Below are 13728 nucleotides of genomic sequence, written 5' to 3'. Positions count from 1 at the left end.
CAGAAGCTTCACGTGAGAGGCTTGGCAACGGAGAAAAATTACGGCCGAGTATTTTCTGGGGGGGAAAAAGGGGTACACAAAGAGGTTTGTGGATAATAAAATCACTTCCAACCCAAACTGACCCACATGTAGAAGTCCAGACCCAATTAATCTGACATTAGTCAATTCCGTGCTGCAGTCCAGGCATCGGAAAATTTACTTTGGGCTGAGCCTCCCCAGAAAACTCTACTGCCAGTGGCTCTGCAGCTCATTTCTTTGTATGACAACCTCAGCGCCCGGCACTCCAGTCCTGGAGCCCATCCGACAGGCTCTTAACGGGTGGATGTAGTTCAAGGTCCTCCAAGTATATATCATTGTCCAATTCACATAATATGTTAATAACCGTGGGCTATTATGTTGATTTATTCAAAACCGCTCACAGCAGACATGCAGATTCTTTGGGCTGTTCTCCGACTCTGTGTTCCAATACATCACGCTTACAGTAAGGTTAATGCGCGCTGCCCGGGCTCCCCATCAGGGCGCCCAGGACCAGCGGTACATTCAATGCTCAAACATCGCCTTCTGATGCAGCCTCCGTGTTCATTGTTCCCGTCCAGGCTGCAGCCCAACTCCTTCCAGTGGGGAGGTGGGCGAAGGAGAGGTTGGAAGGCGCACGTAGTTTCGATGCTTTGCCCAGCAGCCCAGCCTGACTCTCTGTCAAGACCAGCAACTCCCTTTCAGGGTCAGAAACAATGGGAAAACTCGGAACTGCGAATTCTTCGTTAACAGAATCCTGCAAAGTGGGTCCTATGTGTTGCTCTCCGGCACGACGTGTCTAATGTCTCCATCTGCCTTTACCCTTTCGGTGCAGCTTAAAAATCCGGTCCGCACCAGCCCCACACGCTCATGTGGATCAAAAGTGGGTTTGGGAAGCTTCTTACAGAGCATCCTTTTGAAATTTAGAGCTTCAAACAGCACGGCTTTTATTCAAATTATAGACGCATACAGGCATAGCTCCTCTGCTTTACGACTCGTATTGTTTCTACATTTCTTAAATGTTGATGCATATGATAGGTAGATAAATTTAACACAGTGTTCCTTCACTCCCTGAAAATTTGTTATTAGATTAAAGGCATACCTTACAACTGATGATGTATTAGAATTTAGAAAACATGGAATTACACACGGGCACCCCTCCCCCACGCCCTTGAATCATGCATTTTTCTGGCAGCTTCTTGCCTCCACACCCTGCACAAACCAAAGAATCCTCACAGCCTGATATTGCTGCAGAAGACTTGTCACTGGCAAAGCCCTCCCCGTGCTATCAGCACCGCCTCCTCAACACTGAGCCAAGCACCATACGCTGTTTGAAACGTGTTTCTGAATGGGACCCCCTGGCCCCCACAGCATCCCTCATTCCCGACCACATCCCCTGAGGGAAGTACTTCTTTTCTTCCTCAATTTACTGATAAGAAAACTGGAAGAGGAGGGACTTGGCAAGCTGACACAGCAAGGAGGCAGCTAGCAGGGTGGAAGCCGGAGTCTGCCCGTCTCCAAAGCCAGTGCCCGGAACCACTAGGCTCCACGGCCTTTGCCTTCAGAGCCATGGCCATCGCCCTCCTTTCCAGATGAAAGAACTGAGGGTCCATGGTAAGCAATCGATACGAAAATCACACCACAGAGAGGCCAGACAGTGGGAGCCACTTACTATGTGAACTGTGTGGATTTGGAGGCAGGAAGTACTCTATCTCACGCACTAGGACAGTGATGGCGAACGTTTTGAGCTCGGCGTGTCAGCATTTTGGAAAACCCTAACTTAACTCTGGTGCTGTGTCACATATAGAAATTTTTCGATATTTGCAACCATAGTAAAACAAAGACTTATATACGTTACGGATCCGAATGGATCTGTGGATGTCTCCTCTCTCTGCCTCCACACCCACCCCACTCCAACGTTTCCCGACTGTTTGAATAGTACACTTCGCACTCCTCATCAGGAGCCTCCTTTGCCCACATTCAAACAGGCCTTCTGCCACGCCATGGCGATGCTGGCCTGGTAAAGAGCATCATGCAAGCCACACAGCCTCCCGGCCAGGCACTGGGCTCTGGAAGGAGTGGCTGGTCCCCCAGCCTGGCCCGGCTCCCTGGCTTATGTTCAGCGAGAGGCAGGTTGGGAACCTGGCCAGCCTTTACTTTGCTCTCTGCAGAATGGGATGATCCTCCCATTCTCTACTGGGAGCCCCCCAGTCATGAGATGCACATGCGGGGAAAAGATGAAGACAGAGCATTTATTTACGTCAGTGGTCACCAGAGGTAACAACTGTCATAAACAAGTTTACCAGTAACTGCCCAGCCTCCTACCCAACAAGTCCTGGCTAGACACTCACGGTTCAGCTGGAAATCCGCGGGCCTGTCTGGAGAGGGGACGACATTTCACTTTAAGAAATGACAACATCTTTTTCCCAGGCCCTCTGCTGCTTCATTAATGCTTGCCTTACTTGGGGGAAAAGGAAAACTGGCTGCAGCATCCGTGGTCGTTTTATACGCCATGAACTGGCAATGTTTTGGAACAAAAAACAACTTTTGCACCAGGGTACTTATGGCATCATTATCGCATTTTCCAAGCCCGGCTGCCGCGCTGCCAGGGAGCGAGGGAAGGCGCAGAGGAACAGTAGTACCTTCACCAGCGGCCGGGCTGAAACAAGGAGGCTTTAGAATAAATCTTGGTCTGTGCGCACATTTATGGCAAAATAACCCACATGCATTTACCTTATAAAAGTGTTACAGGTAGGCATACTTATGTAATTTATTTAATGTTCTTTAACATCCATGCTTACTTGGGTTTCATACAATTTATTAACTTTTCAGTCTGGCCTGCAGAAACGGGAAAAATAAAAGCAGATGTGAACGCACAGCCCCCATTGACATGTTCAGCAACCTCCTGCAAAGCCTAGAACCCGCTAGGAAATACCGCTGCGGCCGCCATCCAGAGCCTGCCCTGCCCGGGTCCCCCCTTCCAGCCAGAGGAGGCCTGTCCTTCACCGATAAGAGGGTTTCTGCAGCTCAGCTTGAGTCCAAGTTCAAACAGCTCAAGCAAGAAAGGCCTGATGCCCCATTGGAATGCTTGGTAGACTTTCCGAAGGAAATGGTCCCTGGTGAGGAGACCAGAAGAAGCAAGAGGGTGCAGGGCCAGCCAGGCCTAGCCAGCCCTCACAGCCTCTCCAAGTAGCAACGTACCCCCCTCCTTCCTGCCAGGAGCCCCCCAAAGTCCACCCATCCAACAAAACATACAACACACATTTGTGTGTTTTCTCTCCTCTCTCTCTCTCTCTCTCTCTCTCTCTCTCTCTCTCCCCCTCTCTCCCCTCTCGCTCTGTCTAATCTTCCCCTGCTTGGCCCTTTAGCTTAATATTTACCAAATCTCTTGGCACATGTCCCTCTTTGCTAAAGAAAAACTCTTTCATTGCTCTTTTCTTAGCCCCCTTTTCTCTCTCCAGCCTCTAGCTCCTTGGAAAGACTCAGAGTCAGCCAAGTGAGGGGGTCTCAAGAGAAGCAAGTCGGGAGGAAAGGGAGGACCGGGAGGGAGCAGAAGCAAGTCAACAGCTTCAGATAACAGAATTACAGCAATGTCACATCCGGAGTCGTTCCCTTTAGCCCAGACCTCGCACTCCCTCCTGGCTCCAGCCTGAGCAGGGCTATCCCTGCTCCATTCACCAATACAGGCAGCCCCGTTCGCTGTCATTGCTTCATTGTTGAAGAAACGGGGAGGAAACAAGGAGTATGTTTCTTGGCCAGACATAAAAGCAGCCACGGGGTTTGGTTTGGGGCCTGGAAGCCAATGGCTGTCAAAGGGGAAGTTGATTAGTAAATATAAGCCTTCGCCTATCCTCAGAGTGTTTCTCTGGAAGGTCAAATTGACATCTCCACACACTACCACCTCCAGGATAAAAGGGATGCAGACGATGGGGAGGGGGCAGTGCCTCCTGAGCTTAGTTAGAACTTTTCCCCAAAGCCCAGCTGACTCTTCCTCGGGAGGGCCGCCCCAGAGATGGCAGGAAGTGGGCAACTTCACAACCAAAACACTGCCCTGTCTGTGAGCTCTGTGGTCGAGTGGGGCAGAGAGGTTTGAAACTCCAAGTGACCGGGCCCAGAGTTCATTCAGTACGTTGTTTTCCTCAGTGTAAGATGAGAAATTTTACACATTCCCCCCAACAAATCATTCTTGATATATATGTATCTATAAACATAGGCACACATTCTCTGTTCCTCCCTCTCCCCGGCTACTAGAATTTAGGGCACAAGCATCGCACCCAGTTTATTATTCAGTCTCTGGTAGTAAAGAGCTCAAAATGAAACCCTCACTCATTTATTAAGACCCCAGAGCGTCCCTCGGGCCAGACTCCTGGGGAATTGTAATAGACCACAAAGCCTTGACCTCCAGGTCTCGGGTCAACTCCTTCCCCCGCTTATACAACTTAATCGCTATTAAAACACCTAATGGGCTCTTAATTGGGTTGATTATTTTACCTGGCCCAGAAAGACTAAACTTTCTCTTAACCATTATCTGTTATCCCCTCACTTGCCACAACCCCCACCCCCCACCCCCGCAAAGTGGAGGAAAACAAAAATTTTTGGAAATGTGCGAGGGCCATAAAAGAACCACATTAGAAAGAAATGTGACCAAAAGCAGTAAAAGAAACCCCTACCCATCAGAAAAAAATGTTAACTTATGTTCCTACTGGTTTATAGCTGGGCTGAGGCCTTTAGGGAAATGTGATGTGGTCCATTTTCTTGTGGCTTCACACTGATGTATTTGTGAGCACCTGGGAAGAGAGTGAGGAGCTAACTGGCACTCTGACCGCTGTGGCTCAGTTGGTTGGAGCGTCGTCCTGTATACCAAAAGGGAAAGGTTGCCGGTTCAATTCCCGGTAAGGCCACATGCCTAGGTTGTGGGTTCAGTCCCTGATCGGGCCGAAGGCAACCGACTGATATTTTTCTTTCATATCAATGTCAATGTCTGTCTGTCTTTCTCCCCCTCCCCCACCATCCAAATCAATAAGCATGTCCTCAGGTGAGGCTTTTAAAAAAAGAAGAACTGGCCACCAGCCCGGCCGGAGTTACTCAATGGTTAGAGTGTTAGCCTAGGAACCCAAGGGTCCCAGGTTCGATTCTGGTCAAGGGCACGTACCTGGGTTGTAAGATTCCCCGCCCCAGTTGGGGCCAGTTGAGGAGATAAAACAATTGATGTGGCTCTCTCACATCGATGTTCCCCTTCCCTCTCTCCCCCACCCCTCTCTTCAACTCTCTCTAAAATCAATGAAAAAAATATCCCCCAGTGAGAATTAACCAAAAAAAAGTGTCAGGATGGCAGCATGGGAAGAGAGAGGGCAGGTGGGGCTGAGAACACCGGGCTTGCGGGGGGCCTTCAGGTGACTCCCTGAATGGCTGAGTGTCGGTCATCTTCACAGACTTCACACCTTCCATGGTAATGACATTTCCACTGAACAGCATGTCCAAACTCCCACCACTCAGAAGTCTAGTGAGAGGAACCCCCTTCCCGTGTTAACAACAAAATAAACAGATGCAGAATGAGGACGTTTGCCCCTTTCCTCTCCTTTCTTCGTGTCGGGCCTCTAAAGCTCTTCCCTTCTAAGTCACCAGAGAGATTCTGAGAAACACCTTCTTGCTCTTGAGCAGGAAGAGAATGAGAACACTGAGGCTCCCAGGAGGGCAGGGAGGCCCACACCTAACGCTCACCTTGCTAGCGCGCACACAGCCGGCAAACTGGGAATTCCCTTTGTCAGGAAAAGATCAGAACGTGGCCCGCAAGGTTCTAGGGGAGAATCAATAACCGTCAGAGGGGAAAAGGGAGAGAGAGCGGGCACTAATTCACTGCCCTTTCATCTCAACGGAAGAGCAGATTTCCTAGGCGACACGGGCTCCTCTTTCCTCCAGTTTTGTCCAGCTCACACCACAGGGAGCACGGTGTGGACACTTGCATGAATGTCTGCAACAGTCGTTACAAATGCACTCACCAATAGCCAGACATAAGGGGGAAACTGATCACCAATAGCCAGACATAAGGGGGAAACTGATCACCAAAAGCCAGACATAAGGGGGGAACTGATCATCAATACCTGGGCATAAGGGGGACACTGGAGATGGAAGGTTTATAAATCATCATAGAGGTTAGTCCCTCTTGTTGGCAGAGTTCATGCCTTCCCCTTAATTTAAGGAAATGAAGGATGTGGTTTATCTCCCGAGCATCCCAGGGGAAGGGTGAGCAGGTCTCCACACAGACACTGGGCCTCGGCACACACTCATTCTGGGGGACAGAAGGAATTGCTGTACTCCCTGAGATCTGAAAAATGACCAAGAAGCACAAGCCCCACCATCTCCAGCAACTGGGGACCGTGCCAGCCAGCACCCCAAAAAAAGTCAATGGAGTGTCTTCTGAAAGAAGCCAGGGGGTTGAGAACTTAACTTACCCGAAGGGGGAGGAGGGTCAGACCCCTGAGTACTAGGGGGTGGGAAGAGGAATAACCAGACACATGAAGCTTGACGATGGGTTCCCACGCCCCCTGACTCTCTGAGGACACCAAGGACAGCTCACTTGACCCGCACCCTGAGGACCTCGGGCCTCCCAGATAACCCACGTGAGCTCTCGCCTGGACAGGAACTGCCATCCGGCTCAGGGAGGCCAGGGCTCCCACGGCGGCTCCAAGCTCTCCTCGCGGCCATGCCGAGCCTTCCCGGCAGGGCCCTGGCCTTGGAGAGCCACCCTGCTCCCCCCACACGCTTCCCTAGGTATTTTGGGCACCCACGCCACGGTCACACGGCGGACCGATTTACGCTTCCGCATCTAGAAACACAGTCTTCTGGGAAAAACAGGCTCTTTTCGGTGTGGGGAGTTTTGCCACAGCTTGTAATTTTGGCTAAGGAAGTGATTTCCTGTCTGACAGGAAGCAGGAGCCAAAGCTGACTTTAGCTGCTGCAAACCTCTGGCTTCCCAGTTAAAAGGGAGAGAAAGACAGCACTTCCACTTATCAGGGAGTCAGAACCCCGAGTCTTCCAAGAGCGGGAACCTCTCCCCTGACCCCTGTTTATTAAAACAAGTTTATCTAGGAGACAACCCCAGTGCCTTCTGTCCCGAAGAAGTAGGCTGGGGCCCTGCTTCTGTAACAACACAGCCCTTTTAAAGCTTCTGAAGACATAATTACCAGTGGAGTTTTGAACTTTGCCCAGATAAAGGCTGATACACCAGGCTCCGCTGTTTGCTTCTCTAATCAACTACATTCAAGTGTGAACAGACTTCTGGGCCTACTTCTGCATGGCCAGTTCTCTCTCTGAGGCAGAGTAACCCGCCCCCCTTTCTTCATCATGGGGTGCATTTTTATGGGCCGTAGAATACGCTCTGATTCGGAAAATCCCACCGATGGTACTCCATCGAGGTGCTTTTTAAGAGGAACACACCCTAACAGGAGAGCTAAAACTTCCATTGTTACCTGAAGTCACACTCCCTTCCCTAACCCCACCGCCATCCATCCCCCTGCGGGGAAAGAACCCACAGCACAGCTCGCTCTGGCCACTGCCAATTCGCCAGGCTAACGTTAACGCTCAAATTTAAAAAGAAACACCCGGCTCTCCCTTCACACAAACACCCACCCACACCCCCAGAACTCTGCATCCAGGAAAGCGGAGTGGAAGGGCGGGTACCAATTAAGGAGAAAACAAACCTGCGCTTTTCCTGTCGCTCACTGACATGTTTAGTAGTTTCTAAATAAAATAAAAATACGATTTTCTGGCTTTATTTTTCCTTCTCAAAGCCGTTTCGCAGCCAGCCCCGGGCAGTAAACAGTTAATATTCCCCTCTCCCCTGCTGCCTTGAAAACCAAGGAAACAATTGAGACATTGTCCAGTGAACAAGACTCCCAGGGACTGACATTTCTGTTTATGTCCCAGTTCTCAGCCTGTCAATTTCCACTAGGCGGCCTGACCTGCACCAATACCGTCAGCCCCGAGCTGAAAGGGCCCCGCTTCATTTATTTTATTAAAGTTTCGGTGTCTGTTTTTGATTCAAACTCCAAACCTCCCCACCCCCTGCCTTTTCCCCAGAAAGTTGCCTCCTAACTGGGAGGCTGTGTTGCAATTCCTTCTTGGGACACCGTTGCCAAGAAAAGTAACAAAATATTTTCGAATACCAATGTTTTTGCGTGGTTTTGCCAGAGGGGGTGGGGATTGGGGTGGGGACCCTACACAAGTCACCCAGCCTTAAAAAAGCCTCCTGGGTTCATGGAAATAGTCTGCTGAGATGTGTCCATAGGAGTGGATGCCTACGGTGACCTAACATCCAAACTGCGGCGCTCAGAAAACATCGAAAAATCCACGGATATGTCCGCAAAACCCAAACTTCAGGTTCAAAAACAAAAAGGGAACATCAATATTTTCCTCCCGACCGAGGACGCTGCCCAGCTAATTGTAGGAATTACAGCCCCGAAGTTCTCTTCCTGGCCGCCCCCGCCTCCCCCCCTCCACCGCCCCCGCCGCCAATGCCAGCCCTTTTTGAACATGGGGGTTGTGTTAGCGACACTCTGGGCCCTGCTCCTGACACTTTCTCTCCATGGAAAGCACATACAGCAGCGAGCCCCGTTTTCTGTTTGCAGAATGGGCACGGACCGAATCACACCCCATGAGCAGCCGCAGAGTCCAACAGCATATGGCATTGTGCAAGGACCTGCGATGGAATAAAGGAAGCAAAGTTCTCCTGCTGCGGCCCATCACATCCTGTCACTGAGCTAGGAGGTCTCCCTCTTTGCCACTGGCCCCAGCCCATCATCTCTCCACATAAGGCACCACACACACACACACACACACACACACACACACACACACACACACACACACAGAGTCCAGGACCCCAAACCGGGAAATTTTACAAGGAACAAGATACTTGAGAACTGGAAAGCTACAGGGCTCTAACCTCCCTGAGACCCCCGGGATTACTCAAATTGGATACACAGCCTCCTCTTTTCACCAGTAAGCAGACCAGTGAAAGGCTGGGCTGGGGCCGTCAGCTGTCCCAGGGGACCACAGAGGGAAGTCCACACGATTATCTGTATATAACCACATTTTCCAACTAACCAGCTATACCTTCCTTCCCCCTCTCCCTCTCCAAAAACAGCACTTGGCTATCTTCCCACTGCTGATTCTTTGTTTAGAATGGAGGGGTCCCCGCCCCCTTTTCAGCTCTGCTCCTTCTAGACCCTTTCAGAGCCTCCCCAGCTCGGGCCATCAGACACTGAAATGAATGGTGATACCTTTATGGCATATTTGTCTCTAACAGGCCATTCTCTCCCGTTTCCTAAAAGGAAGCCGTGCTGGGCAGTCACCAGTGATTACTGAGCACAGGTTGAAAGACAGAATCCCTAAGGGTCAAGGGTAACATTCACAGCCACCTCCTTCTTCCTCCTGTTAAGGCCCTAATGAACCAGGATAGGCCATATGCAAGGCATTAACTCCTTCCTGCCAGAAGCTTCCACTTGCCCCACTATTGAGCGTCGCAGCTCTGGCACCTCCCACCGATCTTAGTGTGAACAATGTCTGCTGGGAGCTCTCCCTGACAAGCCACCTACAACAGCCCCTGGCCTCGGTCCTTCCCTGTCCCCTTCTCCTGCTTCATCCGCTGCGTGTCTCCTATCTCCATCTGAAATGACCTTGCTCGATTTCAGGCTGAAGAAGGGCACAGTAAGAGCTTAGCCCAGCCGTGGGCAAACTACGGCCCGCGGGCCGGATCCGGCCCGTTCGGCTGTTCTATCCAGCCCGCAGAGCCGAAAAAGCGGAGGGTTCTCTTGCTCTCCCCTCCGCTCCTTCACCAGCAGCAGTGTTAACATGTATTAGTTCACACAAACACGCCATCCATGCTTTTGTTCCGGCCCTCCGGTCCAGTTTAAGAACCCATTGTGGCCCTCGAGTCAAAAAGTTTGCCCACCCCTGGCTTAGCCACTGACCACACTAACACTGCCCAACTCTGGCTTTCCAGCTATAAAGCAGCCTCTTCCCTTCTCTCTGGGCGTCAGTTTCTTCATCTGTAAAGTGGGAACAAGGATAATCCTAATACCTAGTCTCCAAATGGTTGTATGGACTGCAGTAACGTAGGTAGAATCTGGCCCTTAATTTACGTGGTCAAAATATCATTTATTTTTATCGTATTTTGAGTGGTTATTAATTATATATATATATGTATATTTTTTTCCCCATATCATTTGTTTACTGGCTTGGGTCTCTACGAATCCCTTCCCCTCCCCACCCCGATAGAATAGAAGCTCTGTGAAAGCATTAATATCTTCTTGCCCATTGGCATGTCCCTGGCCTGTCTCCTCACGGGTCATCACTAAATACTGGTTGGCAGGATGGAAGGGAAATAAAAGGGAGGGCAGCGGAAACCAAGGCAGACACCTGGCTCTTCAGCTTGGGCAATCAATAACCGCTAATTATCATCACCTCCTCAGAGCAACTTTCGTCAACTGATACAAAGGGGCCAAGACAAATAAAAAGATCTTCATGGGTTACGAGGTCTGCAGTCTACAGACATACTCAGCCCAGATCACATTTCAGTCCTGGCCTCCCGGTTCCCTCGCGCTTCCTGGAGGACGAAGAGTTGGGGAGATGTTTGGAAGGGCCCAGGCCCCACGCAGGGCCAGGGACCACATCCCAGGAAACAGCCCTCAGTTACCCACCGGGGCGCCGTCCCCTGGTCTGCCCATTTCAAGTGACAATGCTTTTCCAAAGGGCAAATGAATCATGTCAGACCAAAAGCCATTTTAAGAGTACACTTTGTAAAAAACACGTGCACTACAGCACATTTCATTTATTAATTATGCTATGGACTGGGGATCAAAGTGGTAGAAATCTCAGTGTACTCGAAATAAATGGCTTTCGTGGTTACCTAAATCCTCGGGGTCCCCTGGAATGTAATTCCTTAGGCAAAAACAGCTTCCCAGTCCTCTTGCCCCCCACACATACCCCAATAATACAGAAGAGGGTGATGACTCAGCATCGGACCTGCATGAGGCAATTACTTGGGCTTTTCACATTTTAGTTATGTGAACACGGAATTATTTCTTTTGAACTGCCTCCTAGTGATGGGTTTTCAGTTTTTGTTATTGAATCTCAAGTCCCGCCCCTTTTCCTTCCTGCCTTCCACTCTCACCCCTCTTTCTTTCCAATTCATTTTAAATTGAAAATAACATACACAGATGTTGGAACTCAAACAAATTCCAAGTCAAAAAGACGATGGGATGCTGTATTTAAGCACGTGAGCTTTGCGGTCAGAAAGATCTGGATTTGAATCTTGGCTCTGGCGCTCGCCTCTATGGCACGTTAACTTCTTTAAGCGTTGGGTTTCTTGTCTTTAAAATGGGGTAAAATCGCCCACTTCAAGAGGGACTGTTGGGAAGACGGATGAGATTAAAATGCAGAAAGCTTCTCTCTGTCCCAGGGCCAGGTACCCAGCCCTTCATCAATACCTGGCCGAGTCAGTCACTGCCCCTGCCTGCCTGTATTTTCCAGACATGGGGCCAGTACACAGTTTCTGCACCTCGCTCCAAGTGAGTTGTTCAAATCATACTTACATTCTAGTTTAAAGTTAATCCTCTGGCTTAGAGTCCTACCAAAGAAAAGTAATTTCCTTAGATGTGGCTTTTAGATAGCAGACGCCCAATCAAAATCACAGCTCCTGCACCAACTGCTGGCAGAATTTGGAGCCACGTTAAATAGATACAAAAGGAACGCAGAGAGAAGACTGGGGGATCTGAGTGCACTGAGGTTTAGAACTTCATCATTTAAAAAGCCATCTGAGCAAAGTTTTAAAACATCACAGACTGGGAGAAAGTATAACCAAGTCTCTAGATTATAGAAAGACCTCCTATAAATCAATAAGAAAAAAAACTATCTGATTCTTTTAAATGAGCAGAGGATCAAACCAGGCAAGCCACAGAGGAGACAAAAAAACAAACAACAAGGTTGTCAACCTTCAAAGGAAAAGTACTAAAAATGCAAATTAAAACATGTTCCTACACATTCATCAGACTGGCAAAAATTCAAAGTCTGACAGGACCAAGTGTTGGCGAGAGTGTGGATAAAGAAAGTGGCAGTGCCCTGGTGATGCACTTCTGAACGGGTCCCATCATTTTGGAAAGCTTGACCACGCCCTGTGAACTACAGTTGAAAGCCAGCAATTTATATCCTACCAATTCCTCCAGACAGTACAAACCCCCGAGAAAGTTATCCACATGCCTGTGCCTACATACGCCTACCCACAGGTGGTTATTGTAGCACTATTTGTCATCCTATGAAACTGTAAGCAACCTAAGTAACTATCAATACAGAAATGGGGAAACTGTGGTATAGCCATACAATGGAATAATACACAGCATTTAAAATGGGCAAACCAGATTTCAATGTACAACATGGGTAAAATTCAAGTGCAATGTTCAATGAGGTAAGCTATAGAGTATTATGAAATATAAACCCGCTTACTTAAAATTTTAAAACCACTGACATTAACTGTAATGCATTATAGATCCACTTTTGTGTAGAAAAAAGTACAAAAACCTGGACTGGAGAGACACCATATTATAACAGTTCTCTCTGGAGGGAAAAAATCATGAACTAGGGAAAGGGACATAGTAAGTTTTGTTCTTTGAAACACAAGAGAGAAAATGAATAATTGTTACATTAGGTGGCAGGTACCGGAGTGTGTGTTATATTATCCTTTGTAGCTGACGCTATGTTCAGTTTGAGAACTGCCAACCATCTTGGAAAACTCCAATACTTAAAAAATCCAAATTTGTACAAAAGATAAGAGTAACTATGCCTGGCACTAAAATACTCACAGAAACCTTCCATCCAATGTAACTCACAAAAAGATTTGGAACTTCCCCTCCAGTTCGTAGACAGGCCCAGGCTGTGTGAAGGGAGGTACAATTGGAGGTGGAGGGAAGGCTCATCTTGATCAAATCTCTTCTGTCGGTTCCCTTCTTTGGCCGTGAGTTCATACCTTGTCCTCCTAGAAACCCACAAAGCCTCACTTCCTCAACAGGAACTAACAGCTTCACAAAGGCGTGACAGGCCTCTGAGAGTTTCCTGGGGAAGCCTGGCCGGCACCAGCCTGGGTTTGTGTCTGGGAAGTTGCCCCGCCCTGGCTGTGTCCCTGGTTCCTGATGGAAGCAATAGAACACCTAGAGGTGAGAGTTTCAGTGCTGGAGTCACATCCCCTGCGTTCAAATGCCAGCTTGTCACTTACACCTGTGTGACCTTGGCCATACCATTCCTCTCCTTAGCTAGGCCTCAGTTTCCTCATCTGCAAAATGGGACAGTACCAAGAGCTAATTCATAAGGGTCTGTGAGGACTGAATCATGTAAATGACTAAGAACAGTAAATTAGTAAAACTAGTAAGTTAGTAGAGCAGTAAAGTTACTGAAACTAGTGAATGCTCAGTAAACCTCTGGTATTATGATTTTGAGTACATCTCTCCATTTCTCAATGCGTCCATTTTTCTTAACAATCACAATGAGGGCTGTATATCAAATCAAGAGAACTCCGGAGTTCCCTTTCAACATGCCAAGTCCAGGACTCAGTCTGAGATTAAAAGAAAAATCAGGACTAGGAGAGCTATCGCGAAAGAACAAGGCACTGGTCCAAATGTGTAATCCTGTTGGAACTGAGGCTCCAGGAGGGCGCATGACAGA

General features: G+C 48.8%; 1 protein-coding gene across 47 annotated transcripts in view; it reads right to left on the bottom strand.

Moving 5' to 3' along the window:
* TCF7L2 (transcription factor 7 like 2) overlaps window positions 1–13728 on the bottom strand; it is a 195171-nt gene that overhangs the window by 92046 nt on the left and 89397 nt on the right. The window lies entirely within an intron of this gene.

The sequence above is a fragment of the Myotis daubentonii genome, chromosome 13, assembly GCF_963259705.1.
Source record: "Myotis daubentonii chromosome 13, mMyoDau2.1, whole genome shotgun sequence".
Taxonomy (NCBI): domain Eukaryota; kingdom Metazoa; phylum Chordata; class Mammalia; order Chiroptera; family Vespertilionidae; genus Myotis; species Myotis daubentonii.
This window is presented reverse-complemented; position numbering and strand designations above follow the sequence as displayed.